The following is a 23,017-nucleotide window of genomic DNA, read 5'->3' as shown; positions in this document are numbered from 1 at the left end:
AGGTGTCCCAAGCTGCCAGGCCTTTGAAAAGACGATCCGAGGACGTGGTTTGCCCTAGCGGACAATATCCTAGATTTCCATGGTATCTCAGATGATAGCATGAGGTTTTTCGACCTCATCAGTGACCTACCACTTTCGTCACCTAAGGACGCAAATATATTTTGACTAAAAATTGCCCCATCGAGTGCCTCTCCAGTCCTCCAGTGGAGGCTGTATACCACTTTACTCACGATGAACTACTAGGCAAGCGCACTTTCGCTCCCAAATAGACAGAAATTCTGCCTGACGTCACTCTCTGAGCCCTTTGGCTTGTCAAACTTCCTTACATGATACAGCTGCAAATGCTGTTGCATGTCACAGTCCCTCTGGAGTCACGCCTCCGTTTCGTTGACCAAACATTCAATATTATTCGCCACCGCCAGCGTGTGCCTCGAGTGCTGTCGCCAATGATGGTGGTGGTGACAGCGCTCTCACTGCTAACCCTCCCTCACGCGGCCACAGCCGCCCTCGACCGGGCCACTCTCATTGCTACACTGCTGCCGCCTGGTGGCCTCCAACCTGCACTGCCCTGCCAGTGTCAATAACCTGACGTGCACTGACTTTAGCCGAAGCCGTGCCCAGCCAACCCTCGATCACTCAGCAACGACGCGATCCATCTGCCAACACTGCCTCCCCTCCCTACCTATCTGCACTGTTCATTTCACACAACGTTTGGTGCTGCTGCAGGCAACTGCAGGCCTCTGTGCAGTCACCCAAACGCCAACGGCGGGCACGTTTAGGCACCATTTCCTGTCTCGATTCTACACAGTGCCTACAGAATCCTAAATTATCGCACAATCGTCAATAACTACCCTATTCCCCACATCCAGGACTTCAAACAGTTGCTACATGGTGTCCAGGTATTTATAACGCTTGACTGCCGTTAGGCATACCACAAAACTCCCATGCACCCACCTGACGCATCTAAGACTGCTATCATTGCGCCTTTTGGGCTCTTTGAGTACCAATTCATGCCTTATGGCCTTAAAAACGACGCCTAAAGTGACTACGTTCTATCGAATCATTTTTGTTTACTTTTCCCTTTGCCTATGCATAGCTCGAAGATATCCTTGTGTTCTCATGACCACCTCGACCTCATCTGCCAGGATTCCACAGACACACGATACATCCATGGGGCAGAGAATGTGGTGGTGGACTACCTCTCACGCATCATTATCATTGCCACACGTGTCGACCTCGAAGACCTCACACACTGGCAGCCTGCCAACACCCTAGTGCAACAGCTCCACACTGACCAATTGAGTTCACTCGCACTTGAAATGTGCCACCTTCCCAGAACGATGACAACAGTACTCTGAGACACATCGACAGGCATGGTCTGACCAGTCGTCCCAACTGAATTGCCATGTGACATCATTGTTGCCTTACAAGCTGGTAACCAAGTGTTGTATCTGGCCTGGAGTCAAGCACGACTGCCGCATGTGGGCTATGGTGTGCACCCCTTCCAAAGTAGAAAGATTGGCAAGCATGCCTCACCCATTTCAGTACCTTTGTCTTCCCATCCCAGCAGGCTGAGGCACATCAACATCGATTTCATGGGCCAATTCCCTCCAGCCGAGGACTTCTGTGATCGACAGGGGCACCTAGTGAGTTGAAGTGGTTCCTCTGGAGGACATTATGGCTGACACTTTTGTCCATGTGTTTGTCAACATGTGGATTTCCTGATTTGGCTCTTCTTTGTGCCTGACAATGGACCAGGGCTCCCATTTCAAGTCTAACCTGTTCGACCGGTTGTGTGCCCTGTGTGGTGTGTCGAAGTTTCACACCACGCCCTACCACCCATAGAGCAATGGCTTGGTCAAATGCTGGCACAGGTTACTCAAAGCTGCACTCATGTGCCATGGCGGGCTCTGGTCTGAGGCACTTCCCTGGATACTTCTAGGCATGGGTGTGGAGCACAAGGAGGACCTAGGCCATCACTCACAGAAATCCTGCATGGAAAGCCACTAATCCTACCCACCGATTTCATGGACAAAGTTCCACATTCCTCTCTAAACTCATTACCTGCCCTGGTCTAGCATGTCTGCACACACATCTCTAACTTTCAGACACCATCACCTAAGCCTCACACCACTCCATGCACGCTCCTCCATAAGGACTTGGAAACATGCCACTCTTCATGTTATAGGGCGATTCCGTATGTGCAGCTCTTCAACCCCCCTACTCATGCAGCACCAATACTATGTGCATCATGCTTTATGGATAGCCTCAGACAGTACCGGTGCACCATGTCAAATCCGCTTGGACCCCGGAAGACTCCCCCGAAGCACTGGCTTCCCCATCACCCCAAGACGACGCCCCCTCAGGCCTCTCCTCTGTGTACGGACAAGATGACAATACTTACGCTGAACTGAGGCCAGCTGATGCATCTCCTGTCTTCAGAGATGGATACTGTATTCAACCACCCTGCTGTCTTGAAGACTACCATGTTTCGCTGCAGCCAGGCTCCTACACACCCCCAAGAGCCTCCGGACAGTTTCTCCATTGTGCTCCGCACTTCCAGGAAAGGGGTGGGGGGACTCTGTAACAGGTATCTGTGAGCGAAAAGTGTGTTTATCTGTGAACGACTTTCTTTAGAGCAGACTGATGTCAGCTTTCTCACGTGCTGTTACCCTCATGTTTTCTACTTTATTGTGTCTAGTTATTCGGAGTTTAATAAACGTATTTCCTTCGAATCGTGTGTTATTAATGACGTACTTTGTCTTAACTGTGTTATTAACCACACGCGCATTAAACGTGTTGTGTGCTGAACAAAAGGTGCAAGCAGGGCACAACACAAAAGTACAGCCCAGTGACATTGCTTCATAGCCTTAAAACTTGTGTTACAGAGACAATTGTTCAAGAATCATACTGGTTTAAAGAAAATGGATTTCTGCTTAATAAAAATAAAACTCAGCAGATAGTATTTAGTCTTAAAGACAAGCTACCATCTGATGATCATAGTTATGTTAATTTTTTAGGGGTATATTTGGATGACAATTTATCTTGGGGCCAACATGTCAAGTACGGTATCTTAGTGGTAAGTTGTCTACGGTAGGGGTCTCCAAACTTTTTAGTCCGCGGGCCACATTGACTCCTCGACGAAGTCATAAGGGCCAAGATCTACCTAGTGGGATTAAAGCACCCTAGCACTCCACGATCACCGTAATGTAACGCTAAAGGAAAGATGAAATCTCAAAAATCTAAGGTTGTGGGAATAGCTAGCACTGAAACGAACTACAATTTTTATTTAATTACATAATTTTGATTGGTGGACGTACTAACCCGAAATTGTGGCGTATTTTATTCTGGCGAATTTCACCGACAAAAAAGTATGTCACTGCACATTCTTCACGAAAGCGTCCTGCAAAGTTAACGAAAGCTCAAAATCATTGTTAGCAACACTATAACTGCAAGATGTAACAGAGGTAGAGTATGTTAACGCATTGTTATTTCACGCGGCGCAACAATAAGCTTAGTTATGCAGTCTTGTAGCGAGTAGCAGAGCCAATGTCGCGATGTATTGGTCGCGATAGGCCTCGAAACTCAATTGTTGTCAGTATAGGTACCACCTCAACTATTTGGTGGGCCGGATACGGGGGATGTCCGGCCAGCTAACGCGGGCCGGTTTGCCGGCCCTCGCGGACCGGTTGCGGCCCGCGGGCCGTAGTTTGGAGACCTCTAGGGTAAGCTATCTGTTAAGGCGACTAATGGATTATGTACCTAAAAATTATGTTAGAATATCCTATCTCTCATTCTTCCAAAGCATAATAGCCTATGGTATCATTACATGGGGAAACTCCAGTTGTCTTCGTGACATCCTTCTACTGCAGAAGAAAGCTATTAGGGCAATTAATGGCTCACCATATAAGACACACTGTAAACCTTTGTTTTCTGAGCAAAAAGTATGACAATAGTAAACCTATATACATAATATGTCTTAATCTATACGTAAAAGAAACTAACCGAAGCTAAACACAGAGAAAATACACTCCTGGAAATGGAAAAAAGAACACATTGACACCGGTGTGTCAGACCCACCATACTTGCTCCGGACACTGCGAGAGGGCTGTACAAGCAATGATCACACGCACGGCACAGCGGACACACCAGGAACCGCGGTGTTGGCCGTCGAATGGCGCTAGCTGCGCAGCATTTGTGCACCGCCGCCGTCAGTGTCAGCCAGTTTGCCGTGGCATACGGAGCTCCATCGCAGTCTTTAACACTGGTAGCATGCCGCGACAGCGTGGACGTGAACCGTATGTGCAGTTGACGGACTTTGAGCGAGGGCGTATAGTGGGCATGCGGGAGGCCGGGTGGACGTACCGCCGAATTGCTCAACACGTGGGGCGTGAGGTCTCCACAGTACATCGATGTTGTCGCCAGTGGTCGGCGGAAGGTGCACGTGCCCGTCGACCTGGGACCGGACCGCAGCGACGCACGGATGCACGCCAAGACCGTAGGATCCTACGCAGTGCCGTAGGGGACCGCGCCGCCACTTCCCAGCAAATTAGGGACACTGTTGCTCCTGGGGTATCGGCGAGGACCATTCGCAACCGTCTCCATGAAGCTGGGCTACGGTCCCGCACACCGTTAGGCCGTCTTCCGCTCACGCCCCAACATCGTGCAGCCCGCCTCCAGTGGTGTCGCGACAGGCGTGAATGGAGGGACGAATGGAGACGTGTCGTCTTCAGCGATGAGAGTCGCTTCTGCCTTGGTGCCAATGATGGTCGTATGCGTGTTTGGCGCCATGCAGGTGAGCGCCACAATCAGGACTGCATACGACCGAGGCACACAGGGCCAACACCCGGCATCATGGTGTGGGGAGCGATCTCCTACACTGGCCGTACACCACTGGTGATCGTCGAGGGGACACTGAATAGTGCACGGTACATCCAAACCGTCATCGAACCCATCGTTCTACCATTCCTAGACCGGCAAGGGAACTTGCTGTTCCAACAGGACAATGCACGTCCGCATGTATCCCGTGTCACCCAACGTGCTCTAGAAGGTGTAAGTCAACTACCCTGGCCAGCAAGATCTCCGGATCTGTCCCCCAATGAGCATGTTTGGGACTGGATGAAGCGTCGTCTCACGCGGTCTGCACGTCCAGCACGAACGCTGGTCCAACTGAGGCGCCAGGTGGAAATGGCATGGCAAGCCGTTCCACAGGACTACATCCAGCATCTCTACGATCGTCTCCATGGGAGAATAGCAGCCTGCATTGCTGCGAAAGGTGGATATACACTGTACTAGTGCCGACATTGTGCATGCTCTGTTGCCTGTGTCTATGTGCCTGTGGTTCAGTCAGTGTGATCATGTGATGTATCTGACCCCAGGAATGTGTCAATAAAGTTTCCCCTTCCTGGGACAATGAATTCACGGTGTTCTTATTTCAATTTCCAGGAGTGTATATATTGCTGCAACACTAGGACGAATAGATGTATTTATACTCCATTCCACAGACTCTTAAAATCAATGAACAGTTATGAACTAACGGGACAAATTATTTAATAAACTTCAACTCGCTATGCAAGATTTACCAGAGCAATCATTCAAACAAGCACTGTATGGTATGATTGGTTAGTTGCCCACCCACTCTATGACATAACAGATTTCATCAGTTGTAATATTATACTGTAATAACAAAGCAATTACTCTTTTGCAACAGGAATTATATAGTATTATAAGTATGACGTTGTAGGATTTCACCAATCGTAACACTACACTGTTGACTGTACTAACAAACCTTTTGTTCTATTGCAACATGAGTTATACCGGTACTGTATTATATATCTGATTTTGTCTATTGCCTTAATGGCCTAAGGAGAATAAAATTATTCTAATGTATTCTATTCTATTCCATTCATATAAATTTTAGGCGCCGGACACTGATTGTGGTAATACAACCATGTAGGCGAACCGAAAAACATTGATAAAACTTTCGAAAAAGTTTCGGTAATCAACTGTCTGATGCAAAGATGCATCAAATGAAACCTACTGTGTGCTACAGTGCCTACAGACGTGAAAAACAACCTCTACACAAGCGTTTGTGAAAGTACGCTTTCATAGAACTTCGTTTTTCCGAAGGTTAAGCCTCGTCCCATATTAATTGAAGTGGGGGAATAAAAAAAAAGTTCATGTTGTGATTATAGGCAGCAACAGCGATGCTTACAAAAATGAAAACAGGCCAGCGATGTTTGCAAAACTTATTGCATAAACTATTTCATATGAACATCGTGATCACAAAATCGCCTGTGAGACTTGCTCCTCTCTGCGACAATGGTCACGTGTAGACAAAGAAATACAGTTCTACAATTCTGAGCGAAAAAACGGTATGAGGCCCAGTTAATGCAATAGGTAATCGTAAAAATTATAATTCAAATAAATCTGATTCGTGCAATGTGATAAATCAGCAAGAAGGGACAATACTCTTAAAGCTGATACATTTAAATATTGAGTATCTCAGAAAAAACTCGATTTACTACAAATGTTCTTAGAGAAACACAAATATCTTGCTAATACCATTGATTAAAAACCTAGTGAAACAACATATTGTAGTTTAGAAGGTTACTAGCAAACAGTTATTGCAGATAATGTCATAAAGGTGATGGTGTGACAATTTATATTAGTAAGGATATACCAATTTAAAAAAATACTTTTCTTGAATACGGCATCACAGAAGGATCATCTGAAATCTCAGATCTTTTGCTCCATGGTAATGACCTTAAGTTAGCTAAGCATCATTTTCCCAGGGGTCTGGAAACAGGAACTGGTTAAGTCAGTACATAAAAAGGACATTGTCACAGCACCCTCTGATTACAGATCAATTTGCATTCCTCCTACACTTCCAAGGCCTTAGAATATATAGTCCACAATCAGCTAATATACTACATAACTACAAACAGCCTACTAAACGAATACCAATCAGATTTCCGTAAACATCGCAGCACGACATCTGCCTTAATAAAGGTTACAGATGATCTGAAGCTTGCTTTGGGTCCACAAGAGGCAAATATCATGTACTTCTTAGACATCAACAAAGCCTTTGACACTGTCGACTGCAACATTTTAGGTAGCAAATTAGCAGCCTAAATTACTTGTCAAGTATTGTGCAGTGGTTTCGCTCATACCTGATGTCATATGCATCATATGTGGCACCACAGAGTCACAATGGAGGCAGGTAGTATTAAGCGTCCGCCAGGGTTCAGTATTGGGTCCTACACTCTTTTCATTGTACGTAAACGATGTGTCATCAGTTTGGCCTTTTGTAAAAAGCAAATGTACACTGATGGCTCCAGCTGTATCTGAGTCAAACCAATAACAATGAACACCACTTTCAAGAATCTCAATACCAATCTGCGTACACTATCAAAATGGGTGCAAGATATAGGGTTAAAACTCAACCCATAAAAACCCAGACATACTGGCTGGTCATTCTAGGCTTATTAGCCCGAAATTTCCGGAATCCCTACCATCTTTAACTCTAAATAGGAACAAAATGAACTTCTCTCCTTCAGTAAAGAGTCTAAGAATAATAACAGATGAAAATATAATTTGGACTGAGCACATAACTACAGTGTGCAAGGAGGTCTTAGCATCTCTCCATGACGTACGAAAATATACAGACCTATTCCTTCTCGACTTGAAACAGAACCTTGTACAAACACTTATACTTTCAATTATTGATTACAATGATGTTATCCTGAAAGTCATTTCTCAGGAAAGCTCAAAGCACATATAATTTAATATTGCCTGTGTTCCTTACATCTGTGATGTTCAAATTTTTGAACATATTTCATCATCATACATACAACTATCCTGGCTACATACAGACAAGCACAGAGGTTTCCATACCCTCTGCCTTCTCTACTGTCTTATCAACAAATGCTGTCCCTCATATCTCTCCTTAACCTTGATACTCATATCTGAACAACATGACATAAACACCTGTTAGCATCAGAGGAAAATCTTTTCTGTCCCACTCCATCCTTCAGCCACTTTCTCACAGTGCCTCTCAGCAGAAGCAACCCGACTCTGAGTAACATCTCCAGCTTCAGAAGACAGTTAATGACCTATATACTAAAGCGACAATAAGAATTACCTTTGTCCTGTATGCAGTTGTTACCCTTGTACATCCTTATTTACAACCAGATCTTGTTACTGGTGCAGTCTCCTTAAATTTCCTTTCCTGAGGACTCGTTACATCAAACACCTATAAATTCTTTTGATATCCATCACTATCATTATTGTTATTATTGCCATTAGTATTATTATTGTTATCACTACTAGTGGCAGCAACTGCAGTAGTACAATTACTACCAGTATTATCATTATTATTTGTTCATAGTCAGTATTATTTACTCTCATTGCCACTTAATACACTCAAATCATTTTAGTACTTTTTGTCATATTAAAGCTGTTATTTTTCTAGGAAAATTTGTTTTAAAAAATGTGTGAAACTCTGGTTCAATGTAAAAGAGGGCCTGATGACACTAATTAGATCAGATGAAACAAACAAATAAAAAATAAACAAATGAAATAGTTGGGATACAGGGTCCACCAAATGCAGACAGATGTATACTTTGTGGATAGACTTAGCTGGCTTGTTGATCAGACTGGTCATAATGACCTTACTAAATCTTATGACTTAACTTAGATGCAAACTGTACCCACAACCAGAAGGATGCTGACCTCTGAGCCAATGTCTGTTAAAAACCTTAAGCCCAGAATCTTGTCAAACATGTGCAACTGACGCCATGCCATGCTGCGACTCACCAGAACAGAAGTGAGTATGCCACCATGGACCTCAACTTCCCCACGAGTCCATCTGTATGCAGCTGTGATATGACTCTTCTTATGTTGACGGTACTGTTTGTGAGTGCTGCAGCCCATAGTACCTAATTCGGACTACCCTTGCCATTTGGGTGCCTGTTTGGTATCATGCACTTTGTAGCTTGGGGACCGAACTGTTGTGACAGTGCCACGACATTTAACAGCGCCGCCACGACAGTACGCGCAAACGGCGTTAGAGGCGCTCCGCAACTCGGCTGAGCGGGAGCGCCACCTAGCTACGAACGGCGCCGGCCGCATGTCACGGCACGGCAGTCGAATAAGAGATACTGAATTGTTATTATGTAACCAGCTATTGTTTCTAAGTGCGTGTTTGACTATCCACGCAATTATTAGTGATTAAAGGTTGTAACACTTTTTGGCGACGAGGTCGGATATTTTCACTGCGTTGTGGATTTGTGTGTTCGTGACGGTGCAGACATGGAACAGCTTATGCAAGTGCTCATTGAACAACAAACACAGCTGACGGCTGTTATTCAGGCGTTGTCAACGTCGCTTACTCATCGTCTGTCTTCCTCTCCTCCGCCTCCATTCCCTCCTTACGACGAGGCCGCTGAAGACTGGGAGGATTATGAGAAGCGTTTGCGGCAACACTTCTTGGCTTTCGGCGTTGTCGACGCTCCTGTGTGTAAGTCGTTATTTCTATCTTGGATTTCCCCACGGATCTATCAGCTACTATCTCAGTTAGCCCCTCTGCGGGCACCTGCCTCCCTGTCCTTCCAAGAAATGTGTGACTTACTGTCTAACTATTACTGCAAAAACACCCACTTCGGTGCCGCCCGCGTGGCGCTCTACCGGTGTCGTAAACAATCTTACCGGGCTTGGGCGGCGGAACTACACGGTCTGAGTAGGAAATGTCAGTTTGTCACGGACACTCATCATGAGTCTTATGCTGATTCAATGGTTAGGGATGCTATTCTACGGCTTGCTCCTGATAAAGAAGTTCGGCAACGTGCCCTACAACTGCCAAACCCGTCGTTATCGGAAGTTCTAAGCGTCGCTCAATCCTCTGAAGTGTCTCACACTGCTGGCGCGCAAATAGACGCGTGGTGTGATGTAGGCGCTGTACAGTCAACTTTCGACACGGACAATTTGCCTGTTTCACAGGAGAATGAAGATGTGGCGGCGGTTCACTCGCGTAAACAACGTCGCGTTGGGCCGCAACGCTCGCAGCGAAAACAGCAACCACAGAAGCAGGTTCGTTCCGCACTTCCTTCTTGTCCACGTTGTTTCGTACAGCATGACAGGACCGCGTGTCCAAAACGTTGGGCCACGTGTAATTCATGTAGGAAAAAGGCCACATTGCTTCTGTGTGTCAGTCCCCTAAAGTTCCTGTCGACGAGGACGAGGCATCGGACATGGATGTTAACTGTGTGCTTTCTCAAACAAATAAGTTGTTTGTTACTGTTCGTGTTCTGGATAAAGACATTCGCATGCAAGTGGACACTGGCTCTGCAGTAACTCTCACTAATTCTCGCACGTATTTCGGGTTGGGCTCCCCTCCCTTGTCTCCAGTTACGCGAAATCTGAGAACTTATAATAAACAGAAAATTCCTATCATTGGCCAGTTTGATGCTTCCACTGCCTACAAGTCTGTTGTTAGGCCCCTCACGTTTTATGTGGTGGATCATGCGGGCACTGAAAACCTGTTCGGTTATGATGCTTTCCAGTTGTTTGGGTTCTCCATTGATGATGATGTGCACCTCATATCTGAGGATATTCCGTATCAACAGCTGGATGGATTGTGTTCTGAATTTTCGTCCGTGTTCTCTGCTGGTCTGGGTCGTGCCAAGGATTTTGAAGCCCACATTACTTTTAAACCTACAGCTCGCCCTAAGTTTTTCCGGGCACGCCCTATTCCGGTGGCGTTGCGTGCACCTGTCAAGGCTGAGATAGACAGGTTAACAGCTTCAGGGATTCTCCTTCCTGTTACCTCCAGCGAATGGGCATCGCCAATCGTGGTGGTTTCTAAACCAAACGGGGTCTGCAATTGTGTGGTGATTTTAAAGCCACCGTCAACGCCTCATTGACACTTATCCACTTCCCCGTCCTGAGGAGTTATTTACCAAGCTCGCTGGGGGCCAGTTCTTTTCCAGACTTGACTTATCGGAGGCGTACCATCAGTTGCCGTTGGATGCTTCTTCCAAGGAATTTCTCGTCATCAACACTCCTTGTGGGTTGTATCAGTACCAGCGGTTACCATTTGGCGCCTTGTCTTGCCACATTCCGTCTGGGTCAGCACTTGGTTCTGGCGACTGACGCGTCACAATATGGCCTAGGGGCTGTTCTCACCCATCGGTATGAGGATGGGTCGGAACGTCCCATCGCCTATGCTTCCAAGACCCTCAACGATGCGCAATGGCGTTACTCTCAAATCGAAAAGGAGGCGCTCGCTATCATTTATGGTCTAAAAAAAGTTCAGCGGTTTTTTGTATGGTTCTAAGTTTCACCTCATCATGTACCACAAGCCGCTGGCCTCTCTGTTCAGCCCATCGGCGTCGCTTCCGGATAAGGCAGCTCACCGCCTGCAACGTTGGGCCTTATACTTGTCTCGTTCTCACTATGAGATTCACTATCGCCCCACTGCCCAGCACGCCAACGCTGACACATTGTCGCGATTGCTGATGCGCTCCGACCCGGGTTTCGATCGTGATGAACTACCCTGTTTCCACATTGATAAGGAAGAACGTCATGCGGTCGAGGGTTTTCCACTTACAGGTTCGCAGGTCGTGTCGGCTACTGCGTGGAACCCAGTCCTGCGTCAGGTGATCGGTTTTGTTCAACGGGGTTGGCTGGACAGGACCAAGGGCTGGGCATCGGATCCCCTTCGCAACTACCATGCCTTGTGCCTTCGTCTGTCTGTTCGTGATGGTGTTGTTCTTCTGGCCACGGATGGCGCATCTCCATGGGTCGTGGTGCCAGCCTCTCTTCGAAAAGATGTTCTCAAAGTGTTGCATGAAGGCCATTGGGGGATTTCTCGGACTAAGTCCCTGGCCCGCAGGCAAGTTTATTGGCCTGGTATTGATTTGGACTTCGCCCACATGGTTGATGCGTGTGGTCAGTGTGCTCAACAACTGGCTGCACCTCGTACAATGCCCTCTCCGTGGCCTGATCCGGCGCAGCCATGGGAACGGGTGCACGCTGATTTTGCTGGCCCCTTCCTCGGTACTTATTGGCTACTGTTGATTGAAGCCTTCTCGAAGTTTCCTTTTGTTGTTCGATGTCCGTCACCCACCACTGTGGCGACGACACTGGCTTTGTCCAAAATCTTTGCGCTAGAAGGTCTTCCATCCACGATCATCACGGACAATGGCCCTCAGTTCTCTTCGCAGGCCTTCCGTGATTTTTGTACTGGACAAGGGATTCATCATGTTACAGCACCGCCCTTCCATCTGCAATTGAATGGGGAGGTCGAGCGCCTTGTCCGCACTTTCAAAAGCCAGATGAAAAAATTCCTTAATCATTTTTCCACAGATGACACTCTGCTGCAATTTCTGAGTTCTTATTGCTTCACGCCTCTAGGTGATCGCAGCCCTGCTGAACTCTTGCATGGCCGCCAACCGTGCACTCTACTGCACCTGCTTCACCCTGTCAGGCCTTGTGCTGTGTCCCCTAGTGCGGGAAAATACTCGGTGGGCGCCGACGTGTGGGCACGGGGGTATGGATCTCGTCCTAAATGGATTCCAGGGGTGGTCAAGGCTCTTCGCGGCCGCCGGCTTTATGAAATACGTACGGACGACGGCATGGTTGTTCGCCATTACGACCAGATGCGCCCACGAATTGTGTCCACGCCGGTGCCACCGCCCCTTCCTTCGCGTCCACCAGCCCGAGAAGCCAGTCCTGTCGCTGCTGCCGATCTACCATACGTGTTGAAGCAGCCCACATCGCTACCACTTCAGAGTACACCGGAACCGGCCCCAGTCGCGACGCCGCCTTCTCCGGGACCCATCTCGCTGGAGCACACCCCCAGGTCCACGACACCTATGGATGCTTCTCCGGAGTTTTCACCCATCATCTCGTCCAGGAGGCACATTCCATGCACGAGCTTCCGTCCTGGACATTTTCGACCCTACTCTCGTGTCTCTCCACGGGATCTTCTTGGGGCCTCACAAGAGGCCATGGATGTCTCCGCACTGTCCATGTCTCGAAGGAAGTGAGTGTTTTTTTTTTTTTAAAGGGGGGAAAAGTGTTGTGACAGTGCCACAACATTTAACAGTGCCACCATGACAGTACACCCAAATGGCGATAGAGGCGCTCCGCAACTCGGCTGAGCGCGGGAGTGCCACCTAGCTATGAACGGCGCCGGCCGCATGTCTCGGCACGGCAGTCGAATAAGAGATACTGAGTTGTTATCATATAACCAGCTACTGTTTTTAAGTGAGTGTTTGACTATCCACGCAATTATTAGTGATTAAAGGTTATAACATGAACCATGTGTGGTATCAGAAGATATTATCAGTGCTGGCTTGACCTTAACTGGGGTGTAATGGCTGTAGGTTGGATGTACACTGTAAGTATGTCCTCTTATCAGAGTTCATTCATAAGTCTTAAGTTCTGTAAGGGCATTGCAGTCCTTCCAGCTGTGGTCTGCAGCTCTTGGAGTTCCTCAGTGATGTTCAGTAATTGTTGATAATGTGTAGCAGCAGAATTTGGCATATACTCCTCCAAGAACCTTGGTGTTTGTAGCATCCCGCTGTGAAGCTGGTAGTTGTCACTGCTACGGATACCACAGCAATCCACTCTAATGTGTCATATGTTCTATCAGCTACATGTAGTTACCTATCCAACCGTTGTCCATCATATGCTATTAATATCAACTGCACTTGAGGCGGAAGCTGTTGTCACTGGATGTGTATGTCTGTCAAGCACATAAGAAGATTAAGAACCACATGCTTAACAAATGTCACTACAGTGTAAATGAATAGCTCTGCTCAACTGTATAAGAATATATGATATCATAAATGTGACAAATGGAATCACAACATCAAGGAATAGGTCTGTCAAGCACATAAGAAGTTGTTATAAAAGCACTTATTAGTTGTATATTATATTAAACATTAGGTAGATTCATATGAATTCAGCATAGAAAATTTTTTTGTAAAGATATTATATAGTTGTTAAAATGTATACTGAAAAATCCTGTATCACAAATGTGATCATTGGGATGATAATAAATAAATAAATAAAAGCAACTTGTTAGATATTATGCTAATGTTCACTGTCACATGCAAATGCCTCCAAAATCCAGATGGGTTTCTGTCTCCGTGTTTCTCCTGGTAAATCGCTTCTGAAAGCCTCTGTGTAAGTAACTTTGTGCAGTGTGTGATTAATGAAGTCTTCAGTATGAGGTATGCGTGTTGGTGAGGTGGAAGTAGAATTATGTTGGAAAGTGTCATTGTTGCTCTCTGGTCCAAATTGCTGATTGCCAGCGTAAATCATTCAGTCTTCTGTAATCCATTGTTGTGTGGAAATGCTCTCCAAGATAGCAAACCATATGTCCTGTTGTATGGTTGTCAACAGTGATGCTTGCAATTGTAGGCACAGGATGGTTGATGTGAATGTGACAACACATTAAAATTTTTTAGCATGGGTGTATGATCGTGGTGTAGCTGTGATTGCTGAAGCTTCTTATCTCATTATGTCCATCTTGCTGTTATCTCTCAGCTTCAAAAGTTCTAAAACTTCAACTTCCTGTTGCAGCAACCAAATCTCATCACCAATGGTTTGTAATAAAGAGATTTTTGTGCTTTCCAAGTTTAACTAATGTTATGTGAAAAGTATTATTGTGACTAAAACTTCCTGTTTTTGGGATCAAGAATTACGCAGGCCAGATGTGAAATCCATATATATTTCACAACGTTTATTTTTCTCAGTCTCAATCAGAAGTAAGAGTTCTAAATCAGCGAAGAATAAAAGTCTTTCCCAAAACCCACTATACTTACAATGAACAAACAGTCCAGCTTACTGATCAGTTTCTCATGCCTACAGCATAAGAGTCTCTACCCCTAATCAGAAGTGGTGTAATTAACACATACTGTGTTATAAAAGCAGAAAACTACAACAGCACTTTAAGTGGCTTGGCAGTGAACTTTGAATACGAGAAAATATGGCACAAAAATCTGTTTTTAATTCAAAATACGTGTTTTAGATGACAATGTCTTTCATTTACACTTTATGGGTGAGCTTCATACTCTAATAGTAAATTGCATGTCTGGAAACCAAAAGGCATTTGTGACCTTGCAAAGTAATATATCTATTTGAGAAATGTGAATCAAAAACTAAGATTAACTTCTCATATCTGGGGTTTACATGGGCATGCATGTTTCCTTCGTTTTCTGTCGGAACGAACATTTTGAATGAGTGAGAGAGTATTTTCGTGTAGTCCCAAAAAGTCAGTATGGAAGGCTAGTCACAAATTCAGTTCCAGCGACATCTGTATGGAGACATTTAAGAAGATGCTTGCAACTAGATCCTTATTCACAGTTGTTACAAGCTATAAAGCCTACAGACTCTAGTTTAGGTACCAAATTTGCAAGTGAAACATTGCTGTGTGATGGTGAAGTTTTTGTGGATTGTTTTCTTTAATGATAAAATGATATTTCACCCTAGTGGAAATGTGAACATGCATAATGTACACATCTGGGGCTCAGCAAATCCCCATGAAATGGTACTGTTGCAATGAGTCTTCCAGATGTTGAATTTTTTTTTGTGCCATATCCCTTTAGAAAGTTTACTGGCCTTTAATTTTCGTCGAAGCACCTGTAACTAGTGTTTTTATTTTCATGTTCTAGAACTATTGCTTCTTTCACAATTGGAAGAGTATGAACCACAGAACTTTATCTGGCAGCAGGATGGTGCACTGTCTCATTGGCATATCTGAGTACTGGTATGCGATTGGTTAAACATTGTCATACCTGACCGCTGGATTGGCCACAGGGACCAGATGACAGAGCTGGTTTCACATGGCCTCCACATTTGCCTGATCTAACACCATTCAATTTTTACTTTCATGAAGGATAATGTGTGTGTGCCACTGCTACCCTCTGACTGCTTGACACAACGAAGAGGATTAAAGTTGAATGTCATATGTTGATTTTGGTACAGATTTAATTAACTCTAGAACTCATTAATTTGACTAGGTGACATATTGTTTCCTTGTCTGTTTCAAATTCAACTGAGTAATACTGATGCTCAGTTACCTGCATTTCAGCATATTTTTAAGTGTTCTTTATGGTTAAATATCTCTACTCTGTGCTTATTGACTTCCTTGCATGAAAATGAATTGCATAAGTTTAGCTGGGTGTTGCTACTCTGCCTTGCTGGAGGACGCCAGGGAGAGCTGTTAGCTTTCATGGGACACTGGCCACTGGCAGGATGGATATGAAACAAAAAAAAAAAAAGGGTTGCACATTTCTTTGTGAGCTATGGGACTCATGGGGTGTAAGAGGGTGGAAAAATGAACTTTCGCTCCAAATTTTTGGGCAAGATGTTTCATTGGATTTTCAGATTTCTCAAGAGAAGATTCAAGAAGGATCTAACAGCTTTCTCTTTTCGCAAGGGAGCCATAAAAAAGTATTCTTGGGGGTATTTCTTGGATTCTGCGCTATGCAGAGAAGTGTGACAGTGTATTCTTCGAGAGGACTGCAAAAGAGATGGGAGGGAGGCAATGTTTCTTGCTGGCCTGTAATCATATAGCCATGGGGTTTCATAGAGTACAGCCAGATAGCTGTGGGAGCGATAGAAACTAGCTGTGTGTTGGTTATGGAGAGTAATTTTGATGTTATAGAGTATAGTCAGCCAGCTCTGAGGAGATGTATAATTCAGTCCAACAGCAGGGGGAAGTTATAGAGAGCATTTTTTATGTTCAAAGTATTAGATAGAGATTGGGTGCTGTATAAATCATACCTATGTTGGTCACAGCAGAAGGCTAATGGAAGTCTTCAGAGGTTACTACCATGCAGTGCTGCTGCAATCTGAAAGCTGAGATCGTAACAGAACGTGTAATTGTAAGTGATGTTAGTGAGGAGGTTATCCATGGTGTAATTTTGTAACATCAGTGCTTATGGGACTAGAGAACATTCTGTGTTGCACAGTTTTGCTTTGCATGTGCATATGAAATGTGGAAATATATGATCATTAGGATGCGTGTGACATGAAGTGTTCATTTCATTTGTCAGGCTCCCATATTTACTGGTTTATATACATTTTATAACCATCTTATTTCACTTACTTGGTCACTTTAGAACTCAATTCTTATAATGATTCAAATTCTGCCTATAATTTCTTTTTGATTTTAGCAATCATACTCTGTGCTGGTTTCACTATTACTAATCGATACTTCAAGATAAAACAAAAACAACTCTGGTTTTGAAATAACTTTCAGAAGAAGTGACACAAGTGTCCCATTAGTATTTATGGAATAAACCCATGCAAATATTAGAAACATTTTCCAAGTAATAGTTAGTCGTCATGATATAAGCAACTTCATAAAAAGCATTGTTATCAAACATTTTTGTGAATTTCGATACTAAAAGCTAAAAGCCATATATGACTTTATGTTGAAATCTGGTAGGAATGAACTAATACATAATTTCGTGATGTCAGCCTCGATACACCAGCATGTTTATGATTGCAATCCAAAAATTTTGTGTGTCTAGTAATGGATGACATAACAAATAATTGTTAAAATAATATATAAGGCATGACAATCAGTCACCAGTGTCTCATTTTCCTATCAGTTTATGTGAACCAGTTTTGTTACAGTTTTGTAACCATATTACACAGTAAACATGTAATTCTGACAGAGAACATCGTGTCAACCCGAATTTCTTGAAATTTCTTGGAAGTTCCAAATAATTAGCTACACTGTCAATAACTCAGAAAGTGGCAGCAAATTGTGGTGGAACAGATACTTGAAAATCTTTTTACAGCTACTGCAGCAACGGAGATCACCGAGAAACGAAGATGAGTGTTTGCTATTAATTGTTACACCCTGCTGCATTTCACACACACGTATGTACAGACAACTTATAGCCATGCTTTTAGGTTGCAAAATTGACTGGTGAGCTCTTTTAGAAAAGCGAGAGCCTAAGAGGATCAAAGCTTCAATTAATGGTGTTCTAGTTTAAATGTCAAAGAAAAACGCCTTCAGCCATCTAAATTTGCAGTTTTACTTTATTTGTGCAAACAGTTTTAGCATTACATTACTTCACTGTCAGGCCCCTAATCGATGTATAGGAAGAATCCCACCTTTTATATAGTCGAAATATGGGCTAGCATTCAGTTACTGGTATCCATAGATTATTTCTTAACAGAGCGATCACTTTGATCATGACTTGCCAACTATGTGGTCTACCAATCGACACATTTGCTGTAGTACATGAGTTTAAAGCCTTGTAGAATATGAGATCTAATGGAGAGAACTCGAAATGTAACTCGTTTCTGTTGTACCCTTCTGGAATACATTCTTAGTTTTCTGAAGTGCAAAAATTTTTTTTATAGTTCTTTAAAAGTGAAGTATACATATCAAAGTGACTTAAAACTGGTGTTTCATTTTAAGAAAGCATATGTACACCTGAAATATGTCATTTTGGGAGCACAACTGATCTACTTTATTGACGACTGTGTTCGCTGAATGAAGGAATTACGTCACAGTATTAGGACCAAGAGGAAGATTAACATGTTGTTCTTAAACACTTTCGAGACCCAGGAACCCTCTCAGTGAAATCATGTTTCACTTATTTTCAGGACAATGAGAAACAAGAGTAACATCTACAGATACAAACAGAAATATGAGTATTGTTTCCACCTACTGACTTTTTTTACTATGAGCTGTGTTAATGAATTAGTTCTTGGATCTATGTCTTCTTATTCAACTTAATAACTTCTATGTCTGGTAATTAAGGACAAAATTATAACAGTATTTAGGTAACAATAATTTCAATTATAGGCAGGACAGGGTACCATTAGACTCCCCAATAAGAAATTACGTGAACAACAATACATTATCATATCTGTACAAGACACAGCCATAGAATAAATTCCAACTCCAGAGATCACCTGTGGAAGACCACCGTCAATAATCAGTGAGGTTAATAAGTTGTGACATCCCAACAAGATAAAGAAAATTATTCAAATAGTTAAAACAGATAAAGAAAATTATTCAAATAGTTAAAGAAGATAATGAAAATTATTGTTAAAAGAGATAAAGAAAATTATTCAAACAGTTAAGGGATCTGAAATTTTAATCGTGGTGGGTGACTGGAATTCTATAGTAGGAAAAGGAAGCAAAAGAAAAATAGTATGAGAATATGGACTGAACAAAAGAAATAAAAGAGTAAGCCATCTGATAGAACTCTGCACAGTGCATAATTTAATTATCATTAACACTTGGTTTAAGATTCCTGAAAGAGAGTTGTTTATATGTGGAAGAGACATGGCACCTCTGGAAGGTTTCAGATTAATTATGTAATGATAAGAGAGAGATTTTAAACTGTAACACATTTCGAGAAGCAGATGTGAAGTCTGGTTACAATTTTCTGGTTATAAATTGCTGATTATAGATAAAGAAATCACAAAAAGTGGAAAATTAAGAAGATGGGAGCCATATAAATTGAAGGATCCAGATGCTGTTGACAGTTTCAAAGGGTGTGTCAGGAAAAGTTAGGCTGAAAAAGGGAGAACGAATGCTATAGAAGACAGATGGGTAGCTTTGAGAGATGAAATAGGGAAGGCAGCAAAGGATCATGGAGATAGAAAGATGAGGCCTGGTAGAAATCTCTGGACAACACAGGAGATATTGGCTTTAGTTGATGAAAGGAGAAATATAAAAAGGGATCAGATGAAGCAGGCAAAAGGAAACACAGATGTCAAAAAAATGAGATTGATAGAAAGTCCAAAATGGCCCAGATTTAATGGCTAGAGCTCAATGCAAGGCTATGGAAGCATGCGTAATTAGGGAAAGGTAGAACAATTGAACAGGGCTTTGGAGAAAATATAAGAATCTGTATGAATAGTAAGCACTCAGAGGGCAACCCAGTACAAAGGAAAGGAGATAAATCTGGAAGGTAGAAGGAACAAACAGATTCAGTGACATCAGTATTGCACATAAAAATCAAGTTATGGGCGAAGCTCAGTCCATTAAATTCTTGGAACTAAACTTGGACAAAAATCTAAGCTGCCAAGCACATATAGATTATTTAACTACAAAAGTAAACAGGCTTGCCTTTGCAATGGATATACTATCTGGTATAACAGACATAAGCTGAAGAAAAGTTACTTTGAATCCATGATTAGATATGGTTTAATTTTTTAGGGAAATTCAAGCTTCATGTCACAAATACTGCTACTTCACAAAAGAATTGTTAGAAAAATGTGTGCTGCCACTCCAAGAACATCTTTCAAGAACCTAAAAATATTATCTGCCCCTGCATTGTTCATATTTGAAATTATCATATTTTTACATAGTAACTGTCAGGTAACTGAAGAAAACCATTTCAAACATATGTACAACACTAGACACAAAGAAAATTTCATGCTTCCACAACATCACCTAAAATTCTACAAACAGACACCACATGAAACCAGAACAGCTGTTAGCATGTGACATGGAAGTAGATATCTTAGGTGTTGTGAAATAACTCAAATCACTTAAGGAAGGCAAGTTTTCTGGTCCAGATAGTATACCAATCAGGTTACTTTCAGAGTATGCAGACACAATAGCACCTTTCTTAGCAATACAACTGCTCACTTGACGTAAGGTCTGTTCCTAAGGACTGGAAAGTAGCACAGGTCACACAAATATTCAAGAAAGGAAATAGGAGTGACCATTGAATTACAGACCCATATCACTGACCTCAATTTGCAGTAGGATTTTGGAGCATATACTGTACTCGAACATTGTGAATCACCTTGAAGAAAATGACTTATTTATACATAACCAACACAGATTCAGAAAATATCGTTCTTGTGCAACACAGCAAGCTCTTAATTCCCATGAAATAATGAGTGCTGTCGACAAGGGATCTCAGATCGATTCCATATTCCTAGATTTCCAGAAGGCTTTTGATACCATTCCTCACAAATGACTATTAATCAAATTGCGTGCATATGGAGTATCATCTCAGTTGTGTGACTGGATTCGTTATTTCCTCTCAGAGAGGTCACAGTTCGTAGTGATAGATAGTAAATCATCAAGTAGAACAGAAGTGATATTTGGCATTACGCAAGGTAGTGTTGTAGGCCCTCTGCTGTTCCTGATTTACATAAATGATCTAGATGATAATCTGAGCGGCCCCCTTAGATTGTTTACAGATGACGCTGTAATTTATCGTCTAGTAAAATCTTCAGATGATCAATTCCAATTACAAAATGATCTAGAGAGAATTTCTGTATGGTGCGAAAAATGGCAATTGGCATTAAACAAAGAAAAGTGTAAGGTCTTCCACATGGGTACTAAAAGAAATCAATAAATTTTGGGTATATGATAAATCACACAAATCTAAGGGCTATCAGTTCGACTAAATACCTACGAATTACAATTACGAGCAACTTAAATTGGAAAGACCGCATAGATAATATTGTGGGGAAGGCGAAACAAAGACTGCACTTTGTTGGCAGAACACTTAGAAGGTGCGACAAACCCACTAAAGAGACAGCCTACATTACACTTGTCTGTCCTCTGCTGGAATACTGCTCCACGGTGTGGCATCCTTACCAGATAAGATTGACAGAGGATTTCGAAAAAGCACAAAGAAGGGCAGCTCGTTTCATGTTATCGTGCAATATGGGTGAGAGTATCACTGATATGATAAGCGAGTTGGGGTGGGAGCCACTGAAACAAAGGTGGTTTTCTTTGCAGCGAGTTCTATTTACAAAATTTCAATCATAAACTTTCTCTTTCGAATGCGAAAATATTCTGTTGATACCCCCTACATAGGGAGAAATGATCATCATAATAAAATAAGAGAAATCAGAGCTTGAACGGAAAGATTTAGGTTTTCCTTTTTCCCATGCGCCATTCGAGAGTGGAATGTTAGAGAAGTAGTATGAAAATGGTTCAATGAACCCTCTGCCAGGCACTTAAGTGTGAATTGCAGAGTAACTATGTAGATGTAGATGTAGTACATGGGAATGAAAAATTACAATAAACTCAAGGGTAGAGATGTACTGAGCATGGTGATAGGTTCACTGAAGAGAAAACTATATGATCTCCTGGTGGAAAAATGCTACTATTCAGTTGAGGAATTTATGAATGATGAAATCATCATTTGAACAGTGCGACTGTTTAATATTATTGCACTGTGTATAATACTGTATACATATATAAAGGTAATGTACTGTTAACCCACAAGAAAAACAATTTAATAATATTACTGTGTCCAATGTCAACCTGTACTGTAAAAAGTAGTGTTAGGGAATTACGTAATTACATATATCATAAGACTAAAATTGACATGTCTCCTGTACAACATGATTGGATGGTCTGTAAGTGTATGTTATGAGATGAATAAAATAGAAATACAAGTACAAATACAAAGTCTATATAAGGAAAACAAACTTGTGGACAATGTTATAGAAAAAGAAGAGGAAGAAGGTGAAGATGTGTTGAGTGATACAATACTGTCCAAAGAATTTGACAAAGCACGGAAAGCTCAAATTGAAAACAAACCACCAGGAACAGACACCATTCCCTCAGAAAAATTGAGATCCTTGGAAGAACCATCTATGACCTAATAATTCCACTTAATGTGCAAGATACATGAGACAGGCGAAATACCCTCAAACGGGAAGAAGGGAACGATTTCAGCTCCAAAGAAGACAGCTGCTGATAGATGTGAGTATTACTGAATCATCAGTTTAATAAGTCATGGTTGCAAAAAAATGACACAAATTATTTACAGAAGAATGGAAGACTGGCAGAAGCCAACATTAGGGAACGTCAGTTTGGGTTCCAGAGAAATGTAGGAACATGTGAGGCAATACTGGTACTGAATGTACATCTTACACTAAAAGGTAGACTAAAGAAAGGCAGATCTACATTTATAGCAGTTGTGGATTTAGAGAAAGCATTTGACAATGCTGATTGGACTACACTCTTTGAAATTTTAAGGGGTGCAGGGATAAA

This window comes from Schistocerca nitens, chromosome 2 (assembly GCF_023898315.1).
Source record: "Schistocerca nitens isolate TAMUIC-IGC-003100 chromosome 2, iqSchNite1.1, whole genome shotgun sequence".
In the NCBI taxonomy this organism is placed as follows: Eukaryota; Metazoa; Arthropoda; class Insecta; order Orthoptera; family Acrididae; genus Schistocerca; species Schistocerca nitens.
Note: the sequence above shows the minus strand (reverse complement) of the source record.